Below are 15,551 nucleotides of genomic sequence, written 5' to 3'. Positions count from 1 at the left end.
TGGTTGTAGAGCTCTCGCGCAGTCCATTTTTTTTAAGAGAGCTAACTCCTCTCTCTACCTGCCAAGACTAAAATTTTCCAAGTCCTCCCTTGGCTCATCCGTGTGGATGCCATATCTGAAACTGTGGCAGCTCTTGCCTCCTAAATCAAAGCCCCTGGCAAGGTCCTCCTGCAGAGAAGACCAGAATGGAGCAGGAAGCGGGGACCTTCCTTCCACCGTTACCCGCACGGGGAGGGACGAGAACCATGCCTGGACCAAGACACAAAGGACCCGACTTCCCTTCAGACTGTATCCACACATAAAAAAATAAATCCACCCCCTGAGCCATTTCCTGGGTAAAGAGAAACTGCCTTTCATCTGCAAAATGGCTGCCCCAAGAACCCCCCAAAGAGGGCTTTCTGCAGGGTATGGCTTTAAGTGTGGAGACACCCCGAGGCACCTGTCTCCCTCACTCATAACCACTGACATGACCTCGGCTTCTCCTCTGTCACTGGGCAGGACGCATCCAGGAGAAGTGGGAGAGCCAAGCACAGGAGAGCACACCAAGTCTGGGTGTTCTGCAGATATTTACACCACCATATAAAAATAGGTGTCCACAAGCAGGAGAGGTGGACAGACGCCACAGGACCTAAAATGTCCCGCACCCTGGCGAAGACCGGGACAGAGGCCTGCTGAATTGCAAATGTTTTCTACTCTGACGCTCTAGGCGATGAACTCTGGCCTACATAGCTGCGAAAGGACCTCAATTCCGTGTTTACTCTACTCAAGGGGAAAAGAAAAAGAAAAGGAGGTGAGAAAACGTTCCTGAAGTCCACAGAGGACTCAGTGCATTTTAAATGCATCTCAGCCAACAGGGGCAGCCAGCCTGGGGACAGCTCCTCCCACAGAATCCAGAACCCCCCTGCCCCCCGAAAGAAAATAGTGATAGAGGATGAATGAGACAGGACTGCAGCAAGAGGAGACGAAATGTAAGCGATTGGTTCTGGTAAAGAAGAAAAGCAAAAATCCAATGAAAGGGGATCACTAAGTTTCCAGACAAGAAATGAAATTTATTTTGGTTACCTGGATTCCCAAAGTCACCATATGTTCTCTGTTCTCACCAGCCAACTTATTTTATCCTTGCACAATAGACAAAACTTTATATAATTGCCATACTGTAATAGTTGGAACTCACTGACAATTCTGGAAAAAAGGGCTATTTTCTAAACACAAGTGGGCTCACTCATGATGACTCTGAAAACCATCATGTTTCTAAAAAGGCTTTTAATAAAGCTGATACTAAATATTTTACTCATACCCATTCGGTAGGGCATAGGATGTAAAGCTATATAGATTAAATGGATCTCTAGATTTAACGGATTAAATTAATTGCTTGCTACATTTGGTTTTCACAGTTTTACCCATAGCTACATTAAAATATATTAGGGGGAGTTACCTGGTGGCCTAGTGGTTAGGATTCTGGGCTTTCAGTGCTAGAACCCAGGTTCAATTTCTGGTTGGGAAACAAAAATCCCACAAGCTATGTGGCATAGCCAAAAAAAGAAAGAAAATATATTTATATTTTAAATTGTCTCATTTTCTGTCTCTCTACCCCATAAAATGTGGATGGAAGGTATGGCACTTTTAAATCTCGGGAGCCTGGCCCTAGACCAAGCAGATGGTTAATAATTAAAAGGATACATAAAAGCGTAAATACCTATATCTAGTAATATACATCCCATCCTATTAAACAACTCTACTTCACATCCATGAGGAAGACTAGAATCAAATACTCAAATGACAAGTGTTGAGGAGGATATGAATAAAACAGACCTCTCATACATTGCTGGTGGGATTGTAAAATAGTACAGCTGCTTTGGAACACTGGCTGGCAGTTCTGCAAATAATAAACACAGATTATCGTATGACCCAGCAATTCTTCTCTTGGGTACAGATCCCCAAGAAGTGAAAACATATGTCCATGTACACGCTGCTGTATTTAGAATGGATAACCAACAAGGACCTACTGTATAGCACATAGAACTCTGCTCAATGTCATATGGCAGCCTGGATGGGAGGAGACTTTGGGGGGAAATGGAAACATGTATATATGTATGGCTGAGTCCCTTTGCTGTTCACCTGAAACTATCACATTGTTAATCAGCTATATCCCAACACAAAATAAAAATTTTAAAAAGTAAAAAACATATGTCTACACAACAACTTGTACATGAATGTTCATAGCAGGATTATTCTTAGTAGTCAAAAGGTAGAAACAGTCAAATGTCCATCAACAGATGAACAGATAAAGAGAAGATAGTATACACACACAATAGGAAGAAAGAAGTACTGATACATGCAACAACACGGATGAATATTGAAAACATCATGCTAAGTGAAAGCGAACAGTCACAAAAGACTACATTCTATATGGTTCCATTCATATGAAAGTTCAAAATAGGGAAACCCATAGACTAAGACTGTATTAGTGGTTACTTACGACTGGATGGGGCAGATGCGAGGAACAGGAGAGGAACACATAAAAGGATTACCTTCTCTTTTTTTTTGGCAGCACTGAGTGGCTTGTGGGATCTTAAATCCTGACAAGACATTGAACCTGGACTCCCGCAATGAAAGCACCACGTCTTAATCACTGGACCACCAGGGAATTCCCCAGATTTCTTCTTCAGGTGATGAAAAAGTTCTAAAGTTGACAATGGTGATGGTTGCACTTATCTGTGAATACAATAAATCTCATTCAACTGTACACTTTAAAGGGTGAACTGTACAATAAATGAATTTATATCTCAAAGTGTTTTTTTTTTTAATCTCTACTCATAATAATGCCAGAAGCCCACTAACCCGGAAATCTCTATGGCAAGTTCTCCCTTATAACTGTACTGGACAGTAGAAAGCATGTCTACTGGAGGAAATTCAACTTTCTACTTGATAATTCTATATTCATATTAACATCTTACCGCAAACCAAGTAACACAGAGGGAAATTCCTTGCCATGGAAAGCTTCAAATACTGAAGCTATAACTATTCCAAACAAATGAGCTCATTAACAGAGATTCTGAAGGCCTTTGGATTTCTGGTCTTTCTGTAAAGTCAAATATAAGTGTTGTAATGTCACATATTAGCCACTCTGGGATGCTTTCTAAGGTGAAATTTCATAATGAGGAGGCTGAACCAAGAATGCATTTTTACTTAATGACCAAAGCTACTCCTATCCCAAGTTTGATTTCTTTTTAATCTTTAGTTATAAAGGGGGGGGCGGCGCGGCGCATGAGTGTACATGCTCAGTCCTGTCCGATTCTTTTCAACCTTATGGACCATAGCTTGCCAGTCTCCTCTGTCCGTGCAACTTTCCAGGCAAGAATATTGGAGTGGGTTGCGATTTCCTCCTCCAGGGAATCTTCCCATCCCAGGGATCAAGCCCACGTCTCTTGAGTCTCCTGCATTGGAAGGTGAATTCTTTACCACTGAGCCACCTGGGAAACCCATATAAGGAGGGGATAGGAGGGCAGATTTCATCAGAATTGAGGTTCATTTTCATTTGTGTAATGTTTTTCTTAAGCTAGTATTTATCCTACATTGTGAATTTTGGTAAACTTTCATGTGGTAAAACCAAGGAACGTGACAAGGAATGACATGACTGGAAACACTGATGACGATACTGAAGAGTAAGGAGGGAGGTGCAGAGGAAAGCATAATCAGAAAACTTGGGGACTAAATCCTGGCTCAACTACTTACAAGGTATACAAAATCTGGCCTATGACTTGATCATGAACCTCAGTTTCTTCATCTGTAAAATGGGGATATCAGATACCAGCTCTTAAGGGTTTCTGGGAAGACGTTCATGTCACAGTGCAAGTGACATAAGGAAAAGCAACTGATGATGTAAGCACCTGAGAAATATTTCTCCCTTCTCCTTAGGAAGAGGATGAAAGGTTGAGTCCTCGGTGGTGCTTAAGAGGTACAAAGAAGGGCAAGAACAGAAGATAAGGGATGGTGGGGTTAGGGGGAGTCAGAGGCAAATAGTGTGTGTTCCCCTAGATCCAATGAAGCCAGATAGTGTTAGCAGCTCAGTCATGTCTGACTCTGCGATCCCGTGGACTGTAGCCCGCCAGGCTTCTTGGTCCATAGGACCCTCCAGGCAAGAATACTGGAGTGGGTTGCCATTTCCTCCTCCATGAAGCCAGATAATTCCCAGCCAAAATGGGAGGCAAGATGTGCCTGCATACAAGGAAAAGGACATTAACCCAAAGCAAAATGAGAGCCAAATTAATCTGTCGGTCAAGTCTTTGAGTTTATAATGGATGGAGTCCGTCTTTTCAAGAATTTCCTTTTGGGATATCTAAGGATTAGATGTGGATGTGGTGGACGATAAGAGGATGTAATTAAATGTTAATATCCAGGATGTTTGTACTAGCAAGTTACTCACTGTTAACAGGGATATTTCAAAAGCCTGGATTTTCAGGGAGGAAGCCGGAATGGAAACCAACATCTAGTCCATCTAGTCCACCAAAAGAGAAGAGAGTGTCTTCTCTTTTGACATCCATTAGTAGGAGGATGGAGTTGTGCAACTGTTCTTTACTGAAAAGAATAAAACAGAAGACTTGAAATACTGCGCGAAGTCCACCCGCCCAAATTTGTTACTGGCAATTGAGCGCCCTCTAGTGTCATTTCATAGGGAAGACAGACTTTGAAAGCGGCAACGTTTGGAATCATGCAGGGTTCCAGCCCTGGAAGAAACTGCCAAACCAGCAATGTTTACATAGATACCTTCCAAGGCAGAAGAGGGTTGAAAAAGCATCAAGATGATACAAGTGAGTCCTACTGTCATGAGGTTTGGGAGCATCGTAGGTATTCATCAGACGTTTGTTGAATGATTTAACGACAGTAGGTCCATGGCAGAGTCCTGAATTAATGCCACATCAGGATATTGACATGTAATGAATATGCCACCTGTCAAATGGATACAGCAACGGAAAACTTGATTGTTCCACATTTTAGGATGTTTTCTGAGTGATGCAGTTGAATAAGAACCATGGCAGGATCACCTGTTTGAAATTAAGGAACTGCTCCATTGGGTCAACCAAATGGGCACCCTGTCATAAAAGCAGGTCACCTTTTCCTCTCTGAGCTTTGGTGAGTCCATCTGCAAAGCTGGGGGAGATGGGGAACATGGCTTTCCTCTGAGAAAAAGTTACCCATGACCACCCCCCCCCCATACTGTTAGAGCAGTAAAACATGGTTGATCTATTTATCATCCATCCTGCATCAGATGGGGGAAAAAAAAATGTCTAGTTCTAAAGCTGTTCTGGCATCAGATCTATGATTCACTGTGAAGTGAAGAAAAAATAACCACATGGACTTACCTCAAATTGCTTGCCAGTCCAGTTTCTTTTGTTGCCAGAAACGTATGTTCAGTGGAGTTGACAGTATATGGACCAAATATTCCCTGGCTATACCAGTTTTGTGCAGGAAGATTGCAACGATCTTTCCTAACTGAAAAAGAAAAAAAAAAAAAAAAACAACAGCCCCAGCACGCAATGAACTGCTTTGATCAGAGTGCGACAATTGCTGAGACAGTCAGCAATGCACTGGAACCTGCAGTCTGCCTACTCTGAGAAATGAGAAAGATAATCCCTATACAACTTCACTGTGCTATATGACACACACCATGTTAGTGTCTTCACTAATGAAATCTACAACACCTTCTACTTCTTTCTGTGAGAATGCAAGTTGTATCTACAGCCTGTATTTACATCCCCTGAACGAATGGTCAATTGCCTGAAACTGAATATCCAGCAGAATGGCCTGAGATGCCCTGCCCTGCCTTTTGGAAAAGCCCCACAGGCCACGTCTCCTGATGGGTGATACATCCGATGACTATTCGTTTGGCCTAGAAGTCACAGACATTTATGCTTCAGACAGTTTGGAGAGAGGTTCCCAGAGCACAGACTAAGAACGCACAGGATTGTTCCCAATCTTCTTTCCAGGACCAAGAGACTAAAGGGCGACCGGATGTCTTAAATGCAACAAGGGTGCATGGTGCTGCCCAGTGCGCTACAACCCGTGGACTGTAGCCCGCCCGGCTCCTCTGTCCATGGAGTTTTCCAGGCAAGAATACTGGAGCCAGTTGCTACTTCCTACTCCAAGGGATCTTCCGGATCCAGGGATCGAATTCACGTCTCTTGAGTCTCCTGTATTGGCAGGCAGATTCTTAACCACTAGCGCTGCCTGGAAGTCAGTGCTGCTAGGAAAGGGTTACAAATCTGTGCCCGGACAGAGCCCTTTAGGAGAGATGCCAAACACAAGCTGGAACTTACTCAACATTGCCAAAAGTAAGGCAGGCAGTTGAGCCCTAGGAGTAAAAATTCAGGCTACCACTGGTCAGCACATTTGACTAGTTGCTATTTTCACAGAAATGGAATGAGGAATAAGGCTGGAGAGGGGCAGAGTCCTTCCGCATTTGCTCTGCACTCACACAATTGTCATTAAGCACCAGGGTGCTTTTAAAATCTGGAAGCCCTGCAGGGGGTTTCTTTTGCCGACTCACAGCTAATGCAGGAGGAATGAGACCTTCTCATCTCCTGCCTTCTTTTCAGGGCTCCTGACCTTCCAATGCCAGAAGTGCTCTCCCAGTGGGTGGGTCAAAATAGCTCATCCAGAACTCGAGGGAGGGTGAAGGAGGTACAAAGAGTTAGTAATGGCCTTCTAAGACTCTGCTTTCAGAGCTATAGAGGTCACATAGGTGACAGGACATCAAAGCTGAATGAAACAGAACACCAAACCCAAGAGCAAAACCCCTTAACTCGTCCTTAGTGAGTGATATTGTAAAAGATTCTTTTTTTTCAAATGGCAAGAAAGACTTTATTTAAGACTTCCTAATCAGGAACGGAGCTCAAAGGGGTCTGACAAGGAGAGATCCTCTGTCACACTACTCATCAGAAAATTCTTTTTTTAATTATTAGAAAAAGACACCCTTGACAAAAAGTGCTAGGTACCCCCACAGAGGAGGGCATGGCAACCCACTGCAGTATTCTTATCTGGAGAATCCCATGGACAGAGGAGCCTGGGGCGGGCAACAGTCCATGGGGTCACAAAGAGTCTAACATGACTGAGCGACTGAGCACAGCACATCCCCACACACCTGTACTTCCCATGCGTCTTATCCCAAGTCAAGCATCAGTAACACATGATTTTATTGAAAACCCCATTTATTTAAGGAAATCAGAAGTATTTTTTATATCTTATTAAATCCCTAAGTGTCATTATGTGGTGACTGTAAGTAACCATTGATTTAATTTTTCCACCAAATAGAATTTAGTGCCCTCAAGTTCACAGCGTTGGATGAAGTATTATACAGAAAGTAATTCACATAGCATCTCGATCTTAAATTACATCAATGACATGTATTATTAGCCATTTCCAAAAAAAAAAAAAACGTGCACCGTGCAAGCAGACAGTCAAGCCCACCCTGTAAGAAAAGATTCATAGTAATACTAGTAAAAACAATAAGAGCAATACTCACACGGTGAGCTTCGCAGGTACAGGACCTATTCTAAATCACTTTACCCATAATGAGCCCGTTTAAATCTCTCAACAGCTCTTAGACATACTCTCAGGACAGCTCATTTTATGGGCAGGAAAGATTTCTGTTGTTTTTCTCAGTTGTGAAAAAATAACTGAGTAAAAGTAAACCCGGGCTAACTACCAACACCGACTTAAATCTAGGTCAACAGGTTTCCCAATCTCTAATCCCCAGTCCAAATAACTGTTCTCTCAAGTCCAAAACACAGAAGTGAATCTCATTCTCAACCTAAAATGTGCAGTTCTGGGTTTGTAACATCACATAATGCCATTTTCATTAGCCATCTGGAAAGCGGGGAGGAAAACTCTTTCTTAAACTGATAAAACTATACTCCTTCGGGGACTTGCCTTGTAGTCCAGTAGTTACCACTCTGTGCGTCCCCTGCAGGGAGCGCAGTGCAATACCTGGTTGGGGAACTAAGATCTCACACGCTGCACCGTGCAGCCAAAAAAATAAAAATTGTACGGCTTCAAAGCATCAACTTCGAAGCGAGGTGACCCAACTGCTAGAGAGGCCTCCCAATCTCTTCCTTGCACAATCCTTTCCCCTCTCATGACTCGCCACTCCGCGTATTCTCCCATAAAGAAAAAAACAAATACCAAAATATCAAACTTCCACTGAAGTTTTCTAAGTTTACAAAAAGCAGCAAATAATTCTGCTGACACAGGGAAATCATCCAAAAGAGATGCTGTAACTAATATATGTGTGACTTTAAACATTTTCCCAGCTGCCCCATAACCGGCGATGGAGGCAGTACTTCAGAGCGATAGACCTTTGCTTTGTTCGTTCTTTTCCATCCCCTTTTCAGGCTGAGTCCCCTCCAGCCAGCTATAAATAAGAATGTGTGTGTTACTGGGTCATATTAGTATTTCTGGTTTGGGGTTTATTTGAGTTTTGTCATTTTTATTTTCAAAGTGAAAATAATTTCATCTTCTTCCTGGATATAAAAATACACGGAGGCACCCTACTCCAGTACTCTTGCCTGGAAAATCCCATGGATGGAGGAGCCTGGTGGGCTACAGTCCATGGAGTCTCTAGGAGTCGGACACGACTGAGCGACTTCACTTTCATGCTTTGGAGAAGGAAATGGCAACCCACTCCAGTGTTCTTGCCTGGAGAATCCCAGGGACAGGGGAGCTTGGTGGGCTGCCGTCTATGGGGTCGCACAGAGTCGGACACGACTGAAGCGACTTAGCAGCAGCATAAAGAAACCATCATGAAAAGAAAAGTCCACTGAAATCTCACCATCCTAACCAGTAACACTGAGGTGAAGTTCCTTTGTTGTATTTACATACACACATATGTACACACCTAGGAACAGATATTTCCACAATTTTACCTGAATGGGATTGCTGTTTTTATCATGGACAACTTTTTCCCTCTTTTCTTCTCTTCCTTCAACATTAACAACCTAGAGTGCATTTAGGTTCCCTTTTGTTATCACACATACTCACACATGCATATTTATATATTCCCACATATGTAAGGAGGGTTTTTTAGTTGTTTTTTACCATAATGGCATCACGTGACACTCATTTTGCATCTTTTTCTTCTCACTAACCAGTATCTCATGGAAATCTCTGTCAGACATCTGGCAAGGCTATAATTCATTCCATTTAATGGCCATGTAATATTCTATGGAGTAATGTATTTTAATTTTTCAGCCATTCCCTGATTAATGGCCATTCACCATGTTTCCAGTTCTTGGCAGCTACAAACAATACTGCAATAAACATTCTCGCACACATGTCCTTACAAATTAGCACTTTTATTTTTATGGAATAGATTCCTAGGAGTAGGATTCTGGGGTCAAGGGGAATACGTATTTTTAATTTTAATAGATATTTCCAGATTGCCTTCCAAAAGGGCTGGAACACTTTACAACTCCAATGTATGAGAGCATACTTCTCCTACATCCCTGCTGGCAACAGGTACCATAGCTCAAGTTTTGCCAGGTTAACGGATATAGAGCAATATTCCATTATTAATTTGCATTTCTCTTAGTCCAGACCACTGCACGCATTATACAGCTTGTACACACTTTGTCATGGCTGAAATCCAGCCCACAAACGGCTTGCAAAAGCAAGCATCCTTCTGTGTTCAGTGCGGAGGAAGGGCCCTGACCTTTTCCAGTTTATGGGAAGGTGCTACCTATGGCCTTGTCCTGACCATCAAGAAATTTGAGCATATTTTTATACAGCACAGAATATTTGGACTTGTTGAGTGAATTTTCTCTTCATATCTGTTGCTCACTTTTCTATTGCATTACTTAGTATTTTTCTTGTCAATTTATATGAGCTGAAATTTATTAAGATTATAGAAATCATTTCTGTCATCACATTACAGATATTATTATTTGCCCATTAACTTAGTTTATGATACCATTTATAATATAAATGGTTTTAAAATATTTTAGTCCAGTATATTTATCTTTTCTTTATAACTTCTGGATTCCTAGTCTTAGTGAAAGAGATCTCCTTGATCTTTAGAAAATATATGTAGCCTCCTAAATTACCTCATAAAATATTTTATTTTTTATATTTATCTTTTTTTCCATTTGGAATTTATTTGTGGGTATGAAGTAAGATAGAGGTTCAAATTTACTTTCTTCTGGCAGAATAACCAGGTGAACCAACATCACTTAAAAATGTTCATCCTAAAAAAAAAAATGTTCATCCTTTATCTACTAAATTCAAGTCTCCTTTAGTATGTATTAACCTCTTATGTGCACCAATTCTGAATTCTCAGTTGTGGTCCACTGCTCTAACAATTCCTATAGCAACATCAATTCTTACATCAATAAGTTCCAATATCTGATGTTTTTTCCCATAGTATCTCAGTTATCCTTTGTGTAAAGTTTATTTTATCTAATTAAGAAAAAAACCTATGAGCATCATAAGTGGAATTGCATTAAGTGTACATACTATTTTGTGGAGAACTGACATCTAAATATTGTCTTTATATCCAAGAACATGATGTGGCTTTGCACTTATTCAGACTTTAGTGGTTTTATACTAGTAATAATAATATTTTGTACTTTTCTTTATCCAGGTCCTATGTCTTATTAGATTTTTATCAAAGTATTTCATTATTTTTTTTTGCTATTATAAATGCAATACTTTTCCCCATTTACACATTTAGTAAAGTTCTTGATCTTTATTTAAAATCTATCCCCAGTACCAAATTATCTTTTTTTAACCAGAGTCTCTCAGTTTCTGTAAGTATGTAATCATATCATCGGGAACAAAAAGATAACTTTTCTCTTGTTATTGGATTTGCCAGTCAAATTATAATGGTGATTTTAACAGAAATTATTTTCATATTTCACCATGAATAATAGTACTTACTGTTAGTTTTTGGTATATTTGTTGTCGTTGTTCCATTGCTAAGTCATATCCGACTCTTTGTGACCCCATGGACTATAGTCCGCCAGGCTCTCCTGTCCATGGGATTTCCCAGGCAAGAATACTGGAGTGGGTTGCCATTTCCTTCTCCAGGGCATCTTCTCAATCCAGGGATTAAACCTGCATCTCCTGTATTGACAGGCACTATTGAGCCACCAGGGAGGCCCTTTCGGTAGATAGCTTTCAACATATTTATTTCATTCTATTACTATTAGAATTTTATTAGGAATGAGATAAACTTTATCAAATGCATTTTTGAAGCTACTGATATGATCATAAGGTTTTTCTCCATTATTTAAATCATGGAATTTATTGAGTGGTGTCCTGATAGTGAATCACTCCCAGTCCTGTAACCAGGGAGGGTTATAGGAGGGCTTTATTGTTTTTGTTGTTTGTGCTTACTGGTGTGTGTGTGTGTGTGCGAGACACAGAGAGAGAGAGAGAGAGATTTCTAGGTTCTGTTTGCCTGATTCTACTTGCTGATACTTTATTTAAAATTTCTGCAAACACATATTCATTAGTGAGATCAGTCTATAATTCTACTTTTGCACGACCTTTATCAGGTTTTGGTTGTAAAATTATACTGGCTTTGTGAAACAAACTGGAGGATTTTACCTTTTTTCTATAGACTGGGATATTTTAAATAACTTCAGAATCATCCACTCTTTAAAGGTTAGGTAATATATTCAGCTTGGAATCTACCTGGCCCCCATTTTTAAAAGGTGGACTTTTATTTATTTATTTTTGGCTGCACTAAGTCTTCCTTGCCGTGTCCAGGCTTTCTCTAGTGGTGGCCAGTGGGGGCTACTCTCCAGTTGCAGTGCACCGGCTTCTCGCTGCAGTGGCTTCTCTTGTGCAGCATGGGCTCTGGGCACACAGGCTTCAGTGTTTTCAGCACCAGGGCTCAGTAGTTGCAGCCCACAGGCTTAGTTGTTCCACAACATGTGGAATCCTGGACCAGGGATCGAACCTGTGACCCCCGAACTGGCAGGTGGACTCCTATCCACTGTACAATCCATCAGGGAAGTCCTAAAAAGTAGATTTTTTAAATAGTAAATTTTGAATCATCTTTCTGATTTCTCCTATGATAAGTAATCTATTCTGGTTTTTCATGTCTTCTTGGGTCAAATTTGACTGTATGTTGATAGGAAATAATCCTTTCCTTTAAAAGGCTTCAAGTTTGAGGCCATAGAGTTGTGTGTCACAGTCTCTCAAAATCCTTCTGATCTTTCTGTTTTGGACGATGGTTACATCTCCCTTCTTATTCCTAAACTGGTTTCTTTTTGTTCTTTTTCCTTTTCCTTTCAAGCCCTTCAAGCCAAATGTATATAAGGAATGGATGCATTATAAGCCATATTCAATACTGTGTTTTCCTAAAAAGATTGTTAATGCATATGATGCGAAATTTAAAAGATAAAAAGGATATACAGTGAAAAATAATTCTTTCTACTCCTGTCCCCCAGCCACTCAGTATCCTCCTAAGACACAACTACTGTGGAGTGTTCTTTTTCTCACTTCCTGAGGTGAAGTGAGTGCCTATCCCATTGACTTTCAGTCTTTCTTCATTTTTAACATATGCATTTAAGTATATACTTTCCTCTATGAATTGCTTTAGCTGCATTCTAGGGTTTTAATATGCTGGGGTTTTTAATTATCAATTCAATTTTTTACCAAATGCCCATTGTGGTTTCTTCTTTGAATAACGGGTTACATAGATATGGATTTCTTAATTTAAGATGTAGATATATTATTTTTCTCAATTAGTCATTCCCTCCTAAACTGTAATAAGATAATACGTACCCATTCATGTTGAATTTGACCATGTGGCTTTCTTGGGCCCAAGGACTGTTACATGTATGCTATATTGGAGCAGAGCTTTTACACTAAATTGTGTGGTTTGGCTGGGGGTTTTGCACTCCAGTGCCTTCTGCCACAGAAAGGTATGTCCCACTTAGAGATGCCTCCTTCAGCCTGGATCCCAGAATAAAAAGATATGGAAAGCAGACCTGAGGTTAACCCAGAGGCTAACTCTGCTCTAGCTTGGGTAGAGCAGAGCTGCAACATCAAAAACATTAACATGAATGGAAAAGAAATGTGTTAGTAAGTCAAGGAGAGTCTGAGGTTGTTTACTTGCAGGATAACCTAACTAAAGACACCTTATACAATTTGCATACACAAGAGGATTTATTTTCTAGTTATCTTTTTGCTACTGATTTCTGTATAATTGCATTGTGGTCACAAAACACACAATATTATTTAAGTCATTTTAAGTCTGTCAAAGATTACTATGATATCTCCAAGTTTGGTAAACACTACTTGGTCTTGAAAATAATATGTATCCTGCAGTTATTGGATGCAATGTTGTGTATACTGATATGTTCATTAAATTAAGTTTGTTCATTGTGTCGTTCAAAATCTTTCAGGCGCTTCTTAATTTTCGTCCTCTTGTCCTGTCAATTATTGAGAGACACGCATTAAATAGGGAAAGGTTCCAAACAGGGAAAGGAGTACGTCAAGGCTGTATATTGTCACCCTGCTTATTTAAATTATATGCAAAGTATATCATGAAAAACACTGGGCTGGGTGAAGCACAAACAGGAATCAAGATTGCCAGGAGAAATATCAGTAACTTCAGATATGCAGACAACACCACCCTTATGGCAGAAGAAAGCAAAGAAGAACTAAAGAGCCTCTTGGTGAAAGTGAAAGAGGAGAGTGAAAAGTTGGCTTAAAACTCAACATTCAGAAAACGAAGATCATGGCATCTGGTCCCATCACTTCATGGCAAATAGATGGAGAAAGAGTGGAAACAGTGACAGACTTTATTTTGGGGGGCTCCAAAATCACTGCAGATGGTGACTGTAGCCATGAAATTAAAAGACGCTTGCTCCTTGGAAGAAAAATTATGACCAACCTAGACAGCATATTAAAAAGCATAGACATTACTTTGCCAACAAAAGTCCATCTAGTCAAAGCTGTGGTTTTTTCAGTAATCGTGTATGGATGTGAGAGCTGGACTATAAAGCTGAGCCCCAAAGAGTTCATGCTTTTGAACTGTGGTGTTGGAAAAGACTCTTGAGAGTCCCTTGGACTGCAAGGAGATCCAACCAGTCCATCCTAAAGGAAATCAACCCTGAATATTCATTGGAAGGACTGATGGTGAAGCTGAAACTCCAATACTTTGGCCACCTGATGCGAAGAATTGACTCATTTGAAAAGACCCTGATGCTGGGAAAGATTGAAGGTGGGAGAAGGGGACAACAGAGGATGAGATGGTTGGATGGCATCAGCGACTCAATGGACATGAGTTTGAGTAAACTCCAGGAGTTGGCAATGGACAGGGAGGCCTGGCGTGCTGCAGTCCATGGGGTCACAAAAGTCGGATGCAACTGAGCGACTGAACTGAACTGATGCATTAAAATAGCCTGTTATTATGGATTTGCTAGTTTGTCCTTGTTAGTTCTGTCAACTTTTTAACATATGTTAATATATTCAAGGTAGATTTATCGTATCACCCTAGTGAACTGAGCCAGTAATCATCATGAAGTGACCATTTTATTTCTAGTTATGCTTTTTGCCTTAAAATAAATCTATGTTGTTCAATACGCAGCCACACAGCTGTCTCTTCTATTTAACAAGATATTATTTTACTCTCCTTTGCTTCTCAGATTTTTTTGTATCCTTAGGTTTTTAAGTGGCTCTTGTAAATAGTGGATAGTTGGGTTTTATTTGTTTTTTATCCAGTCTGATAATCTTTGTCTTTTAACTGAGGTATTTGAAATTAATATAATTGTAAATTATACATATACAATTAATATGTATACAAATATATTATTGTAATATGTTTACAATAATATACTCCATATACAATTAATGTAAATGCTGATATATTTGGATTAAATATTATGTGCTTGATTCTTGTTTCATATGTTTTATGTTCCTTTTTCTCTCCTTTTTTTTTTTGCCTTCTTTTGGATTGACTGAGAATTTTATTTATTTATAATATATATTTATTATGGCTGTGCTGGTTCTTTGTTGCTGCGTGGGCTTTTCTCTAGTTGCAGCAAGCAAGGGCTACTCTCTAGCTGTTGTGGTACACAGGCTTCTCTTTTTGTGGCGGTTTCTCTAGTTGCAGGGCACAAGCTCTAGGGCATGCAGTCTCAGAAGCTGTAATTTCCGGGCTCAAGAGCACAGTCTCAATAATTGTGGCACACAGGCCTAGTTGCTCTGGGCATGTGGGATCTTCCCGGATCAGGGATTGAGCCCATGTCTCCTGCATTGGCAGGTGGATTCTTTTTTTTTTTTAACTTTACAATATTGTATCAGTTTTGCCATATATCAACATGAATCTGCCACAGGTATACATGTGTTCCCCATCCTGAACCCTCCTCCTTCTCCCCTCCCCGTACCATCCCTCTGGGTCATCCCAGTGCACCAGCCCCAAGCATCCAGTATCATGCATCGAACCTGGACTGGCCACTTGTTTCATATATGATATTATACATGTTTCAATGCCATTCTCTCAAATCATCCCACCCTCTCCCTCTCCCTCAGAGTCCAAAAGA

Source organism: Bos grunniens, chromosome 10 (genome assembly GCF_055505025.1).
Source record: "Bos grunniens cultivar Pamir isolate PY7600 chromosome 10, Bosgru_T2T1.0, whole genome shotgun sequence".
In the NCBI taxonomy this organism is placed as follows: Eukaryota; Metazoa; Chordata; class Mammalia; order Artiodactyla; family Bovidae; genus Bos; species Bos grunniens.
Note: the sequence above shows the minus strand (reverse complement) of the source record.